The following is a 15,971-nucleotide window of genomic DNA, read 5'->3' as shown; positions in this document are numbered from 1 at the left end:
ATACTTACCTGGCAGGGGTGAAACCATGATCAAAAAGGTGGTTCGCCCAGGACGAGGCTAGCCCATTGCACTTCGGGTGTGCTGACGCCTGCGATGTCCCCAAATGCGGGATACTCGACTGCAAAATTTGTGGTAGTGGGGGACTGCGTTCGCGCTCTCCCCTGGTTTACAAAATAAAAATAGAATTGCTGTTCATTCACTTGCCAGTAGGGCGCTCAACTCTTTCGAGACCTGTCCAGTCTTATGTATTTGCTGGTTACCTAGTCTTTCCACACAATAATTGCCCACCTCCATTATTTTACTCCCTTCCATTATCAACAATTATTCCTTCTGCTCAGAGTTTATTACTCTGCCTGCAATCCACCCATAACTACAATTTATTTACCCCAGAAAAAATAACCCTCACCCCACACAATTCTCCCCCTAACATTTTATTTGTGGCCGGCAAATTCAAAACACCGTGGGCTGGATTCTCCAATCCTCAGGCTAAGTGCTGATGCCAACGGAGGATCCGTGGAGTTTCACGATGGCAACGAGTGTTGCAGACTGGCACATTCCAAGGTCCAGGTCTATGTGCTGAGGGACGCACTCAAGCTTGGGGCAGCTGCCGCCAAGGCGCAATGGGGAAAGACCACTGTGTAAGGTCTCACCAGCAAATGTACAACGAGGGGCAGTTAACAGTGTAAACCCCCCTCGGTCTGGGTCATTAACACTCCAATGTATAAAAGAAACATGACAATGTAAATCATAGATCATAGAATGTACAGTGCAAAAGGAGGCCATTCGGCCCATCGAGTCTGCACCGGCTCTTGGAAAGAGCACCCTACCCAACATCAACACCCCCACCCTATCCCCATAACCCACTAATCCCACCCAACACGAAGGGCAATTTTGGACACTAAGGGCAATTTATCATGGCCAATCCACCTAACCTGCACATCTTTGGACTGTGGGAGGAAACCGGAGCACCCGGAGGAAACCCACGCACACACGGGGAGGATGTGCAGACTCCGCACAGACAGTGACCCAAGCCGGAATCGAACCTGGGACCCTGGAGCTGTGAAGCAATTGTGCTATCCACAATGCTACCGTGCTGCCCCTTGGCCCGAATAAAACTTGCCCTCCTTCTCGCCACCTCTGCGCTCCAATCTTGATATACGCGGATCACCGCGTTCTCCCACCTACTGCTCCGAGTTTTCTTCGCCCATCCGAGGACCATCTCTCTGTCATTATATCGGAGAAATCCTACCACTATTGCTCGAGGTATTTCTCCAGCCCTCGGTCTTCGCGTCATAACTTGATAAGCTCCCTCCACCTCCAACGGGCCCGTCGGGGCCTCCGATCCCATTAACGAGTGAAGCATCGTGCTCACATATGCCCCGACGTCCGCCCCTTCTGCACCTTCGGGAAGACCAAGAATCCTTAAATTCTTCCTCCTCGCATTATTCTCCAGCACCTCCAGCCTTTCCACACACCTTTTGTGTTGTGCCTCGTGCAACTCTGTCTTCACCACCAGGCCCTGTATTTCGTCTTCATTTTCAGCGGCCTTTGCCTTCACGACCCGAAGCTCCTGCTCCTGGGTCTTTTGCTCCTCCTTTAGCCCTTCAATCGCCTGTAACATCGGGGCCAGCAGCTCCTTCTTCATCTCCTTTTTAAGTTCTTCCACACAGCGCCGCAGGAACTCTTGTTGGTCAGGGCCCCATACTAGACGGCCACCTTCCGACGCCATCTTGCTTTGTGCTTGCCTTCCTTGCCGCTGCTCTAGAGGATCCTCCGCATTCCGGCCACTTTCCTCTCCTTTTTCCATCCGTGTCCAGGGGGAATTCCCTTCTGGTTTACCGCACAGTGTTTTTAGCCGTTAAAATTGCCGTTGGGGCTCCTATTAAGAGCCCAAAAGTCCGTTCTACCGGGAGCTGCCGAAACGTGCGACTTAGCTGGTCATCGCCGCACCCGGAAACCCAAAACAGAACTATCTTAACTGATGCCTCAATCCTATCACACAGAAATGTTGTACGCTTTGAACTTCCACTGTTTCTATATTCTTATCATTTATGACGAACATGGTTCGGCTGTTTAGCACAGGGCTAAATCGCTGGCTTTGAAAGCAGACCCAGGAAGGCCAGCAGCACGGTTCAATTCCCGTAACAGCCTCCCCGAACAGGAGCCGGAATGTGGCAACTAGGGGCTTTTCACAGTAACTTCATTGAAGCCTACTTGTGACAATAAGCAATTTTCATTTCATTTCTATCCTTTCTATGTCTAAATCACCTTGGGATTCTCAAACCCATTTATTAGAAGATTCAATGTACAAATAAATGATTGGAAAGGGAGAGATAGAAAGCTAGAGGGACAGAGACAGGGATATTTAACCCCAAAACCCCGCTCAGAAATCCTTCCAACCCCACCGCCCTGTCTAAAACACAAACACCACCATTGAGGACAAACCTGTACCCAGGCTGCGGCCTATTCATTTCAGACCCACTTCCTCACCACCTCCCGACTGCTTCACACTCAGTGAGCCAGTTTAATTTTAAATTGTGCGTGGTCACTAAGTTGACAGTTCAGGAAAGGCTGCAGGCCATTGGTGCACAGCAGGATCCCACACACAGCAATGTGATTCTGTCAGGGTGGGACAGGCAGGTGAGCAGGGGGTGGAGGACATGTTCCTTCCCTTGACTGCTATATTCTTTCTTCCATCTCCCCTCGCCACCACCCCAACCTCTGAACAGCATGGGTATTCCGAGTCTGGAGACACATCCGCCCTCAGAAAGTTAAACTCCCCTCTTTAAACTGGGAAACCCACTGCCCGGTAAATCACCCTCCCAGCATTTATTGCTATTCTTTCGCAAATCAAGGAATCCCCGGGAAGGTGTGCTGGAGGCTCCCCGGTGCAGTTTGTGGGGTGGTTTTCATTGATTGAAGGTTTAAAGAGACACGAAGAAGGTGGAGAGAGATGGACAGATATCGGCAGAACGCTGGGGAGACAGAGAGAGAGAGACAAGAATGGAAAGAATGCAGAAAGGGAGAGACAGCCTCTCTTTTTCACTACCTCCCTCTCTGTCATTCTCCCTCTCTCTAATCTCCATCACCCCCCAGCCCCACATTCTTTCTGTACTTCTCTCTCTCTCTTGCTCATCCCAGTAGTTGGGAAGTAGAGAGAGAGAGAGAGAGAGAGGGTCACACACAGGAATCTAACAATCACAACCACAGCAAACTGAATTCAAATGACCCCCTGCGGATTTCATTTCACCCTCATATTTACGTCTCGGCCTAAAATACAGGCTTCATTCCAGAATTATACCCGCTTCAAGTTAAGGGACTTTAATTCTGCACCATCGAGATTACTTTAGTCGATGGATTAATTTTAAAAGTGGCCCCGCTTTTGTTAATTTTATGAATTCTGCAGGCAACTTGTGCACAGGGAGATCCCAAAAATGATAACACTTTCATTATTGAGTTCAGAGTTTCACATCGTGAATTTCTCTCTCTCTCTCTTTCTCTCTGTTTCTACACCATTGTTGCAATGTACAAACTGACAGCAGTATTGTTTGCACAGTAAGATCCCACAAGCAGCAATGTGATCCTGGCTGAATGTCCCCTCAGTCGTCTGTGGAAAGGGTTCATCAACTCCCTCATTCCCAAGACTTTCAAATTTGAGACCTTCGAACCCACTTTGCAGTCCATGTGCTATTTTATTTTAAGAGTTGTGATCTCAATTGCTTTGCGGGCAAAGGCCACAGGCCTGTGCGTGAACAGCAAGATCCCACAGCAGCAGCAATGTTACCTAACCAGGCGGGGCGCTGTCTTTCCTCTCCCCCCCCTCACTCCTGCTACGAGCCCCATTCCCCCATTCCACCCTGGATCTAAACCCCTTCCTCCCCCCTCATCCTGTGTGTGTGGATTGGACCAAGTCTAAAGAACTCCCTTCAATCCTCGGAAAGAGTTAAACTGCCTCTCAAAACTAAGAAAATCCTTTGTAAAACAAAATCCATTGGTACAGAGAAAGATCCCAGAAGGTGCAGTCAGCAGTGTTGAGTGTCGTTTAAAATAGCTAACAGGTTATACGGAGAGTGAACGGGGCTCAGGCAATGAAATCAAACCCCCCTCCCTTTTGGGACATCCAGATTTAAAAGAACCCCTGTTATTTTGGGTTCATAAACAACATTTAGACAGCTTCATATTACAGATCTTTAATTTACTCTTTGTCACCCACCAAAGGGTTAATGTGTTTGTGTCTAAGTGCAAGGCCGGGGCGGCAATAAAGAGACAACTCACGTGTGTGCGGCCAGTGGAGTAGGCCTCAGTCCTTCCACTTGTCCTCTGGAGAATAGCCCTTGTCCAAAGATTCCTGCTCACATTGCAGTCTTCAAAATTCAAATTCCTGGGGAAAAGAGGGAGAAAGTTGACTGAAAGACAGGAAAACTTTGACACTATTTGGTATAGCGAGATCCCAGGATCCACTTATCAGTTACACAAACTCTCAGCAATGTTCAAACACAAAAATGGTACAGCTTTCAACCAGAGGCTAAAAAAAGATGAGAGACAGTTTCCCCCTTCCCTTATGTTTCTCTCTGACTCTCAGTCCCTCACTCATTTATATTTCTGTCCCCCTCCCTCACTCACTATCCCTCAGATATTAAAATTACACCTCGGTCAGGGTAATAACCAGACACAACTCACCCTGGGTGAAGCCTGCAGAACAGGCCTCAGCCAGCGCTGAGTTCAAATACTATTGGGGAATGATTAGAAACAGTATTGGTTGAGATCTCCTCAGAGATCTGTGTGCAGACCTACCCCCTGACTTTCTGTCATGAATGTTTTCAGTCTGTCCGCTGCGATGGTTTGCTAAAGATGTGTCTTCACAGGAGAGGCCAGAGGCATTTGTCCTGTCTATGGTCATGTTAATTCAGGGCACAGCAACAGATCTAGCAATGTCCTGTCCTTACTTCAGTCTTTATGTTAATATTTAATTCCCCCTGAGTTTCTGACTAGTTTGGGATGTCTATTTATCTGTCTCCCGAGGAGGGGTTTCTATACAATGAGTAAAAACCAGCAAGAATTTCCCGGGACGGACCTGTCTTGGGAGTCTTTGATGGGAACAATCTTATTCTATGTTACTCACAGTCAGATTTCTTCAGTCAGCTGCTATATAAATTGGGATTCAATTTGATTTTTTTCACACTGTGAGATGTAAAGTTTATTCCTGAATCAATACAGGGTCATCGGCAACAACATCATTTTATTAGACAAGGAGGTTCAATGGGATTTTTCACTGAAATCCTCTGATGTCAATTCCTGAGATTAGAACTGATGTCAATTCCTGAGATTAGAATTTATAATGAAACAATTTAGATTAAATTAAAACAGTCAGTATGATCACCCCAACTGCTTTCTGTTAATTGATTTTTCACAGCTGGATTCACACAATACAGACAGCAATGTCTCGTAGATATTGGAAGTGCCACAAATGTTGTCAAATGCAGTGCGTGGGGTCCCTCAATGTTTCAATCGTACTGAGGAACAGTCAGCCCACAGGGACAACATTTCTGTATAATAGGACTGATGCACAAGTTAAAATCATTCACCTGAGGAAGGAGCAGCGCTCCGAAAGCTAGTGACATCGAAACAAACCTGTTGGACTTTAACCTGGTGTTGTAAGACTTCGTACTGTGCTCACCCCAGTCCAATGCCGGCATCTCCACATCATGGCTACCATTGACACCGCAAACTGCCGGCTCAAAGTGGAGAGGATCTCCAGGAAGATCGCGCATATAGACACTGATATTAAGTTTCCACAAAGATGCAAGAAAGCAGACAAGATCCCGAAAGGGCTACAGATCACAAACCCACTCAAGTCGACCTACAACACAGACTATGCTGAGAGACTCTGCCGTCGCACCTCTCTCACACTCCTCAACCACCTCGTCCGCCAGCTCTACAGCAGACGCAGCAACCTGGAAACCAAGATAGAGGCCATATTCTCAACTTGCGCTCAGGATGCAGCAGACCAGCTGCGGAGCACCACCAAACAGATGAGACAACAATACTATGCCACCTATATGCACACCAAGAACAGAAAGCTTGAGAAACTTGGCATCACCACCGGCAACAACCAAGCCACCACCGGTACCACAGTAGAAAACAATACAGGGAATCTATTGTCAACTTGTCAGACTACACCCTTCAACCAGACGAAATCGAAGTCCTCAGCAGAGGGCTCAATTTCTGCACCACCACCAAAATGGACCCCATCAGTCTCGCGGCAGACACGGAGGAATTCATCAGGCGAATCAGGCTCCGGGAATTCTTCCACAGACTCCAAGAGGCCAACAGCGAACCCAAGCAGACTATCAATGAACCGGAACAGCAGACCGAGAGATCTGCGGTGCGGCAACCGAAGAGGAAAGAGTCGAATTGGACCCCTCCGGAAGGCCGCTGCCTTTGACTCGACATGTATGCTCAAGCCGTCAGGAGTCGCGTCAATGCCAGATTCATCAGTCGCATTCACAAGACAGCCCCGAACGTCACCCAAGCACAACGCAATGCCATCCGCCCTCTCAAGACCAACCGCAGCATCGTCATCAAACCAGCAGACAAAGGAGGGGCCACTGTCGTACTGAACAGAACGGACTACTGCAAAGAAGTATACCGACAACTGAACAACCAAGAACACTACAGACAGTTACCTGCAGATCCGACCAAGGAACACATCCCCCAACTTAACAGACTGATCAAGACTTTGGATCCAGATCTTCAGAGCATCCTACGTGCTCTCATCCCACGTACTCCCTGCATTGGAGATCTCTACTGCCTCCCGAAAATACATAAGGCCAACACACCAGGCCGCCCTATCGTTTCAGGCAATGGGACCTTGTGTGAGAACCTCTCTGGCTACATCGAGGGCATCTTGAAACCCATCGTACAAGGTACGCCCAGCTTCTGTTGCGACACAACGGACTTCCTACAGAAACTCAGCAACCATGGACCAGTTGAACCAGGAACATTCCTCGTCACAATGGACGTCTCGGCACTCTACACCAGCATCCCCCATGACGACGGCATTGCTGCAACAGCCTCCGTACTCAACACCGACAACTGCCAATCTCCAGACGCAATTCTGCAACTCATCCGCTTCATTCTGGATCACAACGTCTTCACCTTCGACAACAAGTTCTTCATCCAGATGCACGGAACAGCCATGGGGACCAAATTCGCACCCCAATACGCCAACATCTTCATGCACAAGTTTGAACAGGACCTACTCACCGCACAGGACCTTCAACCGACGTTATACACCAGATACATCGATGACATTTTTTTCCTTTGGACCCACGGCGAAGAATCACTGAAACGACTACACGATGACATTAATAAGTTCCATCCAACCATCAGACTCACCATGGACTACTCTCCAAAATCAGTTGCATTCTTGGACACACTTGTCTCCATCAAGGACGGTCACCTCAGCACTTCGCTTTACCGCAAACCCACAGATAACCTCACGATGCTCCACTTCTCCGGCTTCCACCCTAAACACATTAAAGAAGCCATCCCCTATGGACAAGCTCTCTGTATACACAGGATCTGCTCAGACGAGGAGGAGCGTAACAGACATCTACAGACGTTGAAAGATGCCCTCGTACGAACGGGATATGGCACTCGACTCATCGATCGACAGGTCCAACGTGCCACAGCGAAAAACCGCACCGACCTCCTCAGAAGACAAACATGGGACACAACCGACAGAATGCCCTTCGTCGTCCAGTACTTCACCGGAGCGGAGAAACGACGTCATCTTCTTCACAGCCTTCAACATGTCATTGATGACGATGAACATCTTGCCAAGGTCATCCCCACGCCCCCACTACTTGCCTTCAAACAACTGCGCAACCTCAAACAAACCATTGTTTGCCGCAAGCTACCCAGTCTTCAGAACAGTGACCACGACACCACACAACCCTGCCATGGCAATCTCTGCAAGACGTGCCAGATCATCGACATGGATACCACTATTACACGTGAGAACACCACCCACCAGGTACGCGGTACATACTCGTGTGACTCGGCCAACGTTGTCTACCTCATACGCTGCAGGAAAGGATGTCCCGAAGCGTGGTACATTGGCGAGACTATGCAGTCACTGCGACAACGAATGAACGGACATCGCGCAACAATCACCAGGCAGGAATGTTCCCTTGCAGTCGGGGAACACTTCAGCAGTCAAGGGCATTCAGCCTCTGATCTCCGGGTAAGCGTTCTCCAAGGCGGCCTTCAGCACGCGCGACAACGCAGAATCGCCGAGCAGAAACTTATAGCCAAGTTCCGCACACATTAGTGCGGCCTCAACCGGGACCTGGGATTCATGTTGCATTACATTCATCCCCCACCATCTGGCCTGCAAAATCATACCAACTGTCCTGGCTTGATACAATTCACACCTCTTTAACCTGGGGTTACCCCATCTCTGGATCTGTAAAGATTTAATCACCTGCTAATGGTCGCATTCCAAGCATTGTTTGGCATCTTTGGATTTGTCTATATATGTCCTTCTGGAACATACGTCTTCATTCACCTGAGGAAGGAGCAGCGCTCCGAAAGCTAGTGACATCGAAACAAACCTGTTGGACTTTAACCCGGTGTTGTAAGACTTCGTACAAGTTAAAATAGTTCTGTTTGAAAGTTTAAAGTAATCAGTCATTGTTCTGTGCAAGTTTTGGAATCTGTCAGTGGAATTTACTTCACACAGGCAAGTGTTAACAAGTGTATGGGGAACTGATTAGAAGTTTTGATTGAGATATTCCTGCATTATGGAAAGGTGTGAGATCTTTTTAGGGTTGGGAAATGGATTGATGATCAAAGGAAGCAGCTTTTTGTTTACTACATCAGACTGAGGTTCACAACTTCCATGTGCTGAGAGAAAGGATTGATTAACCAACACCAATTATTCAAATACTTCAGACAAGTGACAAAGCAACTTGAATTCAGAATATCCAATATACAAACAGAGACAAGCAGGCACCTGTAATCAGAGCTTAAACTTCATGTTTGAATGTGAAGGGCTGAGTTCATGATTGGAATGAACAAGAGTCCACTCTGGGATTCGGTGCAATTTGAATTCTGCTTTTCCAAAATAATAAAAATAAGTATCTGCAATGAAAAATCCCTTGGACAGGACAGAGGGATTTTGACTCTGTATTTAATTCCAGACAGTATTTGGGTTGGAATTTAGGTTAAGGGATGATTTAATCAAATGCTTCAGAATAATAATTGATATTGTACATCTCGTGTGTGTCTCAGTGTCAGTTCTGAAACATGTACAGCACAACCTCATCTTGTTTCTGTGTCTCCCTGTATCTCTCTCTCTCTCTCTCTTTCTCAAATTAGCTGGTCCATTTCCTAAATTACTCCTGACTAGATTTCAAAAGGGCTCCATTGCCTGTGAAGCAGTTTGCGATACCCAAAGGTTCTGAAATGTGCTTTCGAAATGCCTGTCCCCAAGTTGCTGTGAGGATGTTCAGAGTCAGTGGGTGACTTGGGTCACACACAGGACAGATACACCTCTCCAAGTTAAAGGTGGAGATGCCGTCGTTTTCGGCTGGTCCCGCTGGCGCAAATCACAACAGGTCCTTACCTGCAGGACCTGGCTCTGCGTGCGGCCTGCGGAGTCCTCGCGGGGCACGGGGGAATCTGGCCCCGTGGTGGGGGGGGGGGGGTGGCCGGCCCCACGGTGGCCTGGCCCGTGATCGGGGCCCACCGATCCGCAGGTGGGGCTGTGCCGTGGGGGCACTCTTTCCCTCCACGCTGGCCGCTGTGAACCTCCGCGATGGCCGGCGCAGAGAAGAAATCCCGTGCGCATGCGCAGGAAATACGCCAGCAGGGGGGGGGGGTGAACGGAGTCTTTAAGGAGTTCTATAGTAAACTGTCTGAGTCGGAGCCCCCCACGGGAGTGGATGGGGTGAGGCAACCTTTGGACCAGTTGAGGTTTCCAAAGGTGGAAGAGGCCCTGGTGGAGGGGCTGAGGGCCCTGATTGAATTGGAGGAGATTGTCAAGGGTATAGAGGGCATGCAATCGGGTAAAGCCCCAGGGCAGGACGGTGACCAGGTAGAATTCTATAGGAGATTCTGAGAGGTTGTTTCCCCTTGTGGCAGAGTCCAGGACAAGAGGGCATAATCTCAGAGTAGGGAGGTCACCCATTTCAGACAGCGATGAGGAGGAATTTCTTCTCTCAGAGGGTGGTGAAACTGGGGAATTCTTTACCGCAGAGAGCTGTAGAAGTTGGGTAATTAAGCACGTCCAAAGCTGAGATAGACAGATTTTTACTCTGTAAGGGAATCAAGGGTTCTGGGTATTAGGCGGGAAAGTGGAGTTGACGCTTGTATCAGTCGTGATGTCATCGAATGGCCGACTTCTGCTCCTATGTCTTATGGTCTTGCCATCGATATTAATGATTTAAGATGAGACAAACTGAATGTAAATGTTTCCAAGTTGTCTGACGATAAAAATTTAGGTGGGAAAGTAAGTGATGTGACGAGGACACCGAGTTTGCAGAGGGATATAGGTTGGTTTGGTAAGTGGGAAAGAACATGGAGGATGGAATGCAATGTGGCAAAATGTGATGGCCTCAAATAGCATGCTTGCCTTCACTGGAATGGGGTATCGAGTATAAAAACTCTCAAATTATGTTACAGTTATGTAGAAGGTTGGTTAGGCCACATTTGGAATACTGTGTCCAATTCTGGTCAGCACGCTACCAGAAGGATATGAAGGCTTTGGAGAAAGCACAGAAAAGGTTTACCAGGATGTTGCCTGGTATGGAGGGTATTAGCTATGAGGTGAGATTGAATAAACTGGGCTTGTTCTCCCTGGAGAGATGGAGGCTGAGGGGGGGCGACCTGATAGAAGTTTATAAAATTGTTAGGGGTATAGATAGGGTGAACAGTTGAAGGTTTTTTCCCCAGGGCCGAAATGACAATTCCAAGCGGGCACAAGTTCAAAGTGAGGGGGGATAGGTTCAGTGGAGATGTGTGGGGAAAGCTTTTTACACAGAGGGTGGTGGTGGCCTGGAATGCTCTACCAAGTGAGGTGGTTCAGGCAGATACGTTAGCGACCTTTAAGACTTATCCGGATAGGCACATGAACAGACGAGGGAGAGAAGGATATAGACGATTGGTTTAGATGGGACATGTGATCAGCACAGGCTTGGAGGGCCGAAGGGCCTGTTCCTGTGCTGTAATGTTCTTTGTTCTTTGTTCTTTGAAAGACATTTTCGGAAATATTGAGCCCACTCCTGATGAGGACCTTCAATGAGGCTAGAGAAAAATGAACCCTCCCCCCCAACAATGTTACAGGCCTTGATCTCACTCATTCTTAAACGAGGGAAGGACCCGGAACATTGCGAGTCACACAGGCCGATTTTGCTGATAAACGTGGATACCAAATTTCTAGCTAAGATTCTGGCCACAAGAATTGAGGATTGCATCCCGGGGTGATAGAGGAAGTCCAGACTGGGTTTGTGAAAGGCAGACAACTCAATACCAATGTCCGGAGACTTTTCAATATTATTATGATGCCCTCAGAGGGAGGGGAGGTGGAGGTGGTAACAGCGAAAGTTTTTGTTACCCTGGTATACAAGTGGCCAGGAAATGGGATGCCCTGCACAGGCTCAACCTGACCCGGTTTGTGGAGCAAATGGAAGGGGACTTTAAAAGGTGGGACATGCTCCCGCTGTCACTGGCAGGGAGGGTGCAGACCGTGAAAATGGCTGTCCTCCACAGATTTTTGTTTGTCTTTCAGTGCCTCCCCATCTTCATCCCTAAGGCCGTTTTTAAGTGGGTGAGTAGGTTCATTGTGTGGGCGAATAAAGGAGATCGCTGTTGGAGCGCAGTCGGAGGGGTGGGGGGGCAGGTTGGCGCTGCCAAGCTTTCACAACTACTACTGGGCGACCAATATAGCGATGATTAGGAAGTGGGCGATGGTGGTGGTGGGGGGGGGGGAGCAGCTGGAGACGGCGTCATGTAAAGGTACCAGTCTGGGAGCTTTGATAACGGCTCCTTTGCCGTTCTCGCCGACTGGTTACTCCACAAGTCCGGTGGTGGTGGCGACACTGCGGATCTGGGGACAGTGGAGGAGGTACAAGAAGGTGGAGGGAGCGTCGGTCTGGACCCCGATATGTAACAGCCTCAGGTTTGTCCCGGCGAGGATGAATGGTGGGTTCCACAGCTGGCAGAGGGCAGGTATCAGCAGGATGGGAGATCTGGTCATAGACGGAAGCTTTCCCAGTTTGAAGGCGCTAGAGGACAAATTTAATCTGCCGCCAGGAAACGCCTTTAAATATCTGCAAGTACGAGCATTCCAGAACAAACAGGCAGTGGCCTTTCCGACGCTGCCACCACTGAGGATACAGGACAGGGTGGTCTCCGGCACCAGGGTGGGGGAGGGGAAGGTATTGGATATCTACCGGGAACTACAGGAGGCGGAGGAAACCCTGGTGGAGGAGCTCAAGGGCAAGTGGGAGGAGGAGCTAGGTGAGGGGTGAGGAGTTGAAAGCGGGTCTGTGGGCAGAGGTCCTGGGCAGGGTTAATTCCTCATCATGTGCCAGGCTCAGTCTAATTCAATTTAAGGTGGTCCACCGGGCACACATGATGGCAGCGAGAATGAACACGTTTTTAGGGTAGAAGACAGTTGTGTGAGGTGCAAGGGCAGCTCTGCAAACCATGTCCACATGTTTTGGGCATGCCCGGAGCTTAGAGAGTTCTGGCACGGGTTCGCGAGGGCAATGTCCAAGGTGCTTAACACACGGGTGGTGCCGAGTCCAGAGATAGCAATCTTTGGAGTGTCAGAAGACCCGGGAGTTCAGGGGGCGAAAGAGGCCGACGTCTTGGCCTTTGCCTCCCTAGTAGCCCGGAGACGGATTTTATTAATGTGGAGGGACTCAAAGTCCCCGAGTGTAGAGACTTGGGTTAACGACATGGCTGGGTTTCTCAGCCTCGAGAAAATAAAGTTTGCCTTAAGAGGGTCAATGCTGGGGTTCGCTCGGAGGTGGCAGCCGTTCCTCGACTTTCTCGGGGGAAATTAAAATGTCAGCAGCAGCAGCAATCCGTAGGGGGGGTGGGTGTGTGCTTCATTGGGATGGTGTGGGAAGACTGGGTCGCGTGGGGTAATGTCTGTTTAATTGTTATTGTATATTCTCTTTTTGCATTATGTGAATGTTCACTCTAGTTTGTTTTGTTGTTATTGTTACTACTGTATTATTATGAAAAAATTCTGCAAAACCTTAATAAAAATACTTTTTAAAAAGAAAAAAAAGGTAAATACGGCAGCGATTCGGCGCATGCGCCAGATCGCGCTGGCGCTCCCGCACGTGCGCCAACCTCGCCGGCCGGCGGAGGCCCTTCGGCGCTGGTTGGTGTGGTGCAATTTAATGTGGTCAATCCACCTACACGGCACCTCGTTTGGGTTGTGGGGGCGAAAGCCATGCAAACACGGGGAGAATGTGCAAACTCCACACGGACTGTGACCCAGAGCCAGGATCGAACCTCGGACCTCGGTGCCGAATAAAGATTATTATACAGTGTAGTCTCACAGGCTCTCACCCTGGGTACATGATAGTCAGAACTCCAAAAGGAATAATTGTAATGACCACATCAACATGGTGGAATGTTTATTCTAGTCTTATAGTATAAACAGTGACCGGGTCAACTGCAGTGATATCTGGGAAAGGAGCTAATGTGTTCTCAATAGTGATATGGATGAGAACAGCTATATATTACAAGCTAATATTCAGAATGACATTCTCTAATGCAGTAATATTTCAGATAGAGTGTACTGCAGCATTTACAGCTACTGATGCAGCCAGGAAATAAATTGATCCAGGGGTTTATATTGAACAAGAACAACAAAGAACAAAGAAAAGTACAGCACAGGAACAGGCCCTTCGGCCCTCCAAGCCAGTGCCACCTAAACTACAATGCTGCCCGCCTCAACTACAATCTTCTACACTTCCTGGGTCTGTATCCCTCTATTCTCATCCTATTCATGTATTTCTCAAGATGGACCTTAAATGTCACTATCGTCCCTGCTTCCACCACCTCCTCCGGCAGCGAGTTCCAGGCACCCACTACCCTCTGTGTAAAAGACTTGCCTCGTACACAGGGCTAAATCGCTGGCTTTGAAAGCAGACCAAGGCAGGCCAGCAGCACGGTTCAATTCCCGTAACAGCCTCCCCGAACAGGCGCTGGAATGTGGCGACTAGGGGCTTTTCACAGTAACTTCATTGAAGCCTACTTGTGACAATAAGCGATTTTCATTTCATTTCATTTCATTTCTAAACCTTGCCCCTCGCACCTTAAACCTATGCCCCGAGTAATTGACCCTGCTACCATGGGGAAAAGCCGCTGACTATCTGTCTATGCTCCTTATAATTTTGTAGACCGCTATCAGGTCGCCCCTCAACCTCCGTCGTTGAGTGAGAACAAACCGAGTTTATTCAACCGCTCCTCATACCTAATGCCCTCCATACCAGGCAACATCTGGTAAATCTCTTCTGCACCCTCCCTGTGGGGGGAGTATGTGTGTGGGTGTGTGTGTGGGGGGCGGTGTGGGGGGGAATTGGGGGGTAGGGAGTGTGTGGGGGGGGGGGAGTGTGTGGGGCGGGCGTGTGTGTGTGGGGGGAGTGGGTGTGTGGGGGGGAGTGTGTGTGTGTGTGTGGGGGGGGGGGAGTGTGGGTTGGGGAGTGTGTGGGGTGGAGAGTGGGTGGGGGGGAGTGTGTGGGGCGGTGGTGTGTGTGAGGGGGGGAGTGGGTGTGGGAAGGAAGTGTTTGGGGGGGGAGTGGGTGTGGGGAGTTTGGGGGGGGTCCTCAACCTCGTGACCAAAAACATCTCTCCGAGTGACAACAATCAGCATGTTTGTGACTCCAAACCCTCCTGATCAATCTCTCTCTCTGCCAGTGTCAGAGAAGTTTCATCTTTCCTCGCCGAACAAAGTGAGACAGAGAAAGTTTTCTTTCCGGAATGCTGAGCCTGTGATTGTGGCTGAGGGGCGGTTCACTTCCTTTTAAGGGCAATATGCAAATGAGCATAGCGCACATTTTAAGCCATATTTCTCCAACTAGAGAGGAACGTTCCAACATTTGTCAGAACAATACCGAAGAAGTAGCTTTACTGATGAGAGGAAATTGTAAGTAAAGGGACAGTTTGGCGGTGTAAATGCAGTAACTGTGAGTGAAAGATGTGATGTGTGGTGTGGGCTGGGAGTGTGTCGTGTTTTTAAGCATACTTACCTGGCAGGGGTGAAACCATGATCAAAAAGGTGGTTCGCCCAGGACGAGGCTAGCCCATTGCACTTCGGGTGTGCTGACGCCTGCGATGTCCCCAAATGCGGGATACTCGACTGCAAAATTTGTGGTAGTGGGGGACTGCGTTCGCGCTCTCCCCTGATTTACAAAATAAAAATAGAATTGCTCTTCATACACTTGCCAGTAGGGCGCTCAACTCTTTCGAGACCTGTCCAGTCTTATGTATTTGCTGGTTACCTCGTCTTTCCACACAATAATTGCCCACCTCCATTATTTTACTCCCTTCCATTATCAACAATTATTCCTTCTGCTCAGAGTTTATTACTCTGCCTGCAATCCACCCATAACTACAATTTATTTACCCCAGAAAAAATAACACTCACCCCACACAATTCTCCCCCTGACATTTTATTTGTGGCCGGCAAATTCAAAACACCGTGGGGTGGATTCTCCAATCCTCAGGCTAAGTGCTGATGCCAACGGAGGATCCGTGGAGTTTCACGATGGCAACGAGTGTTGCAGACTGGCACATTCCAAGGTCCAGGACTATGTGCTGAGGGACGCACTCAAGCTTGGGGCAGCTGCCGCCAAGGCGCAATGGGGAAAGACCACTGTGTAAGGTCTCACCAGCAAATGTACACCGAGGGGCAGTTAACAGTGTAAACCCCCCTCGGTCTG

General features: G+C 49.0%; 2 non-coding genes across 2 annotated transcripts; both read left to right on the top strand.

Annotated features, from left to right (window-relative positions):
• LOC140390708 (U1 spliceosomal RNA) lies at positions 1-164 on the top strand. The gene has a single exon (XR_011934765.1). It is a non-coding gene; the product is annotated as a U1 spliceosomal RNA (small nuclear RNA).
• Positions 165-15,270: 15,106 nt separating this feature from the next.
• On the top strand, positions 15,271-15,434 carry LOC140390696 (U1 spliceosomal RNA). Its single transcript, XR_011934754.1, has one exon. It is a non-coding gene; the product is annotated as a U1 spliceosomal RNA (small nuclear RNA).
• Positions 15,435-15,971: the final 537 nt, after the last annotated feature.

This window comes from Scyliorhinus torazame, chromosome 14 (genome assembly GCF_047496885.1).
Source record: "Scyliorhinus torazame isolate Kashiwa2021f chromosome 14, sScyTor2.1, whole genome shotgun sequence".
NCBI lineage: Eukaryota > Metazoa > Chordata > Chondrichthyes > Carcharhiniformes > Scyliorhinidae > Scyliorhinus > Scyliorhinus torazame.
Note: the sequence above shows the minus strand (reverse complement) of the source record. Positions and strands in the feature narration are given on the sequence as shown.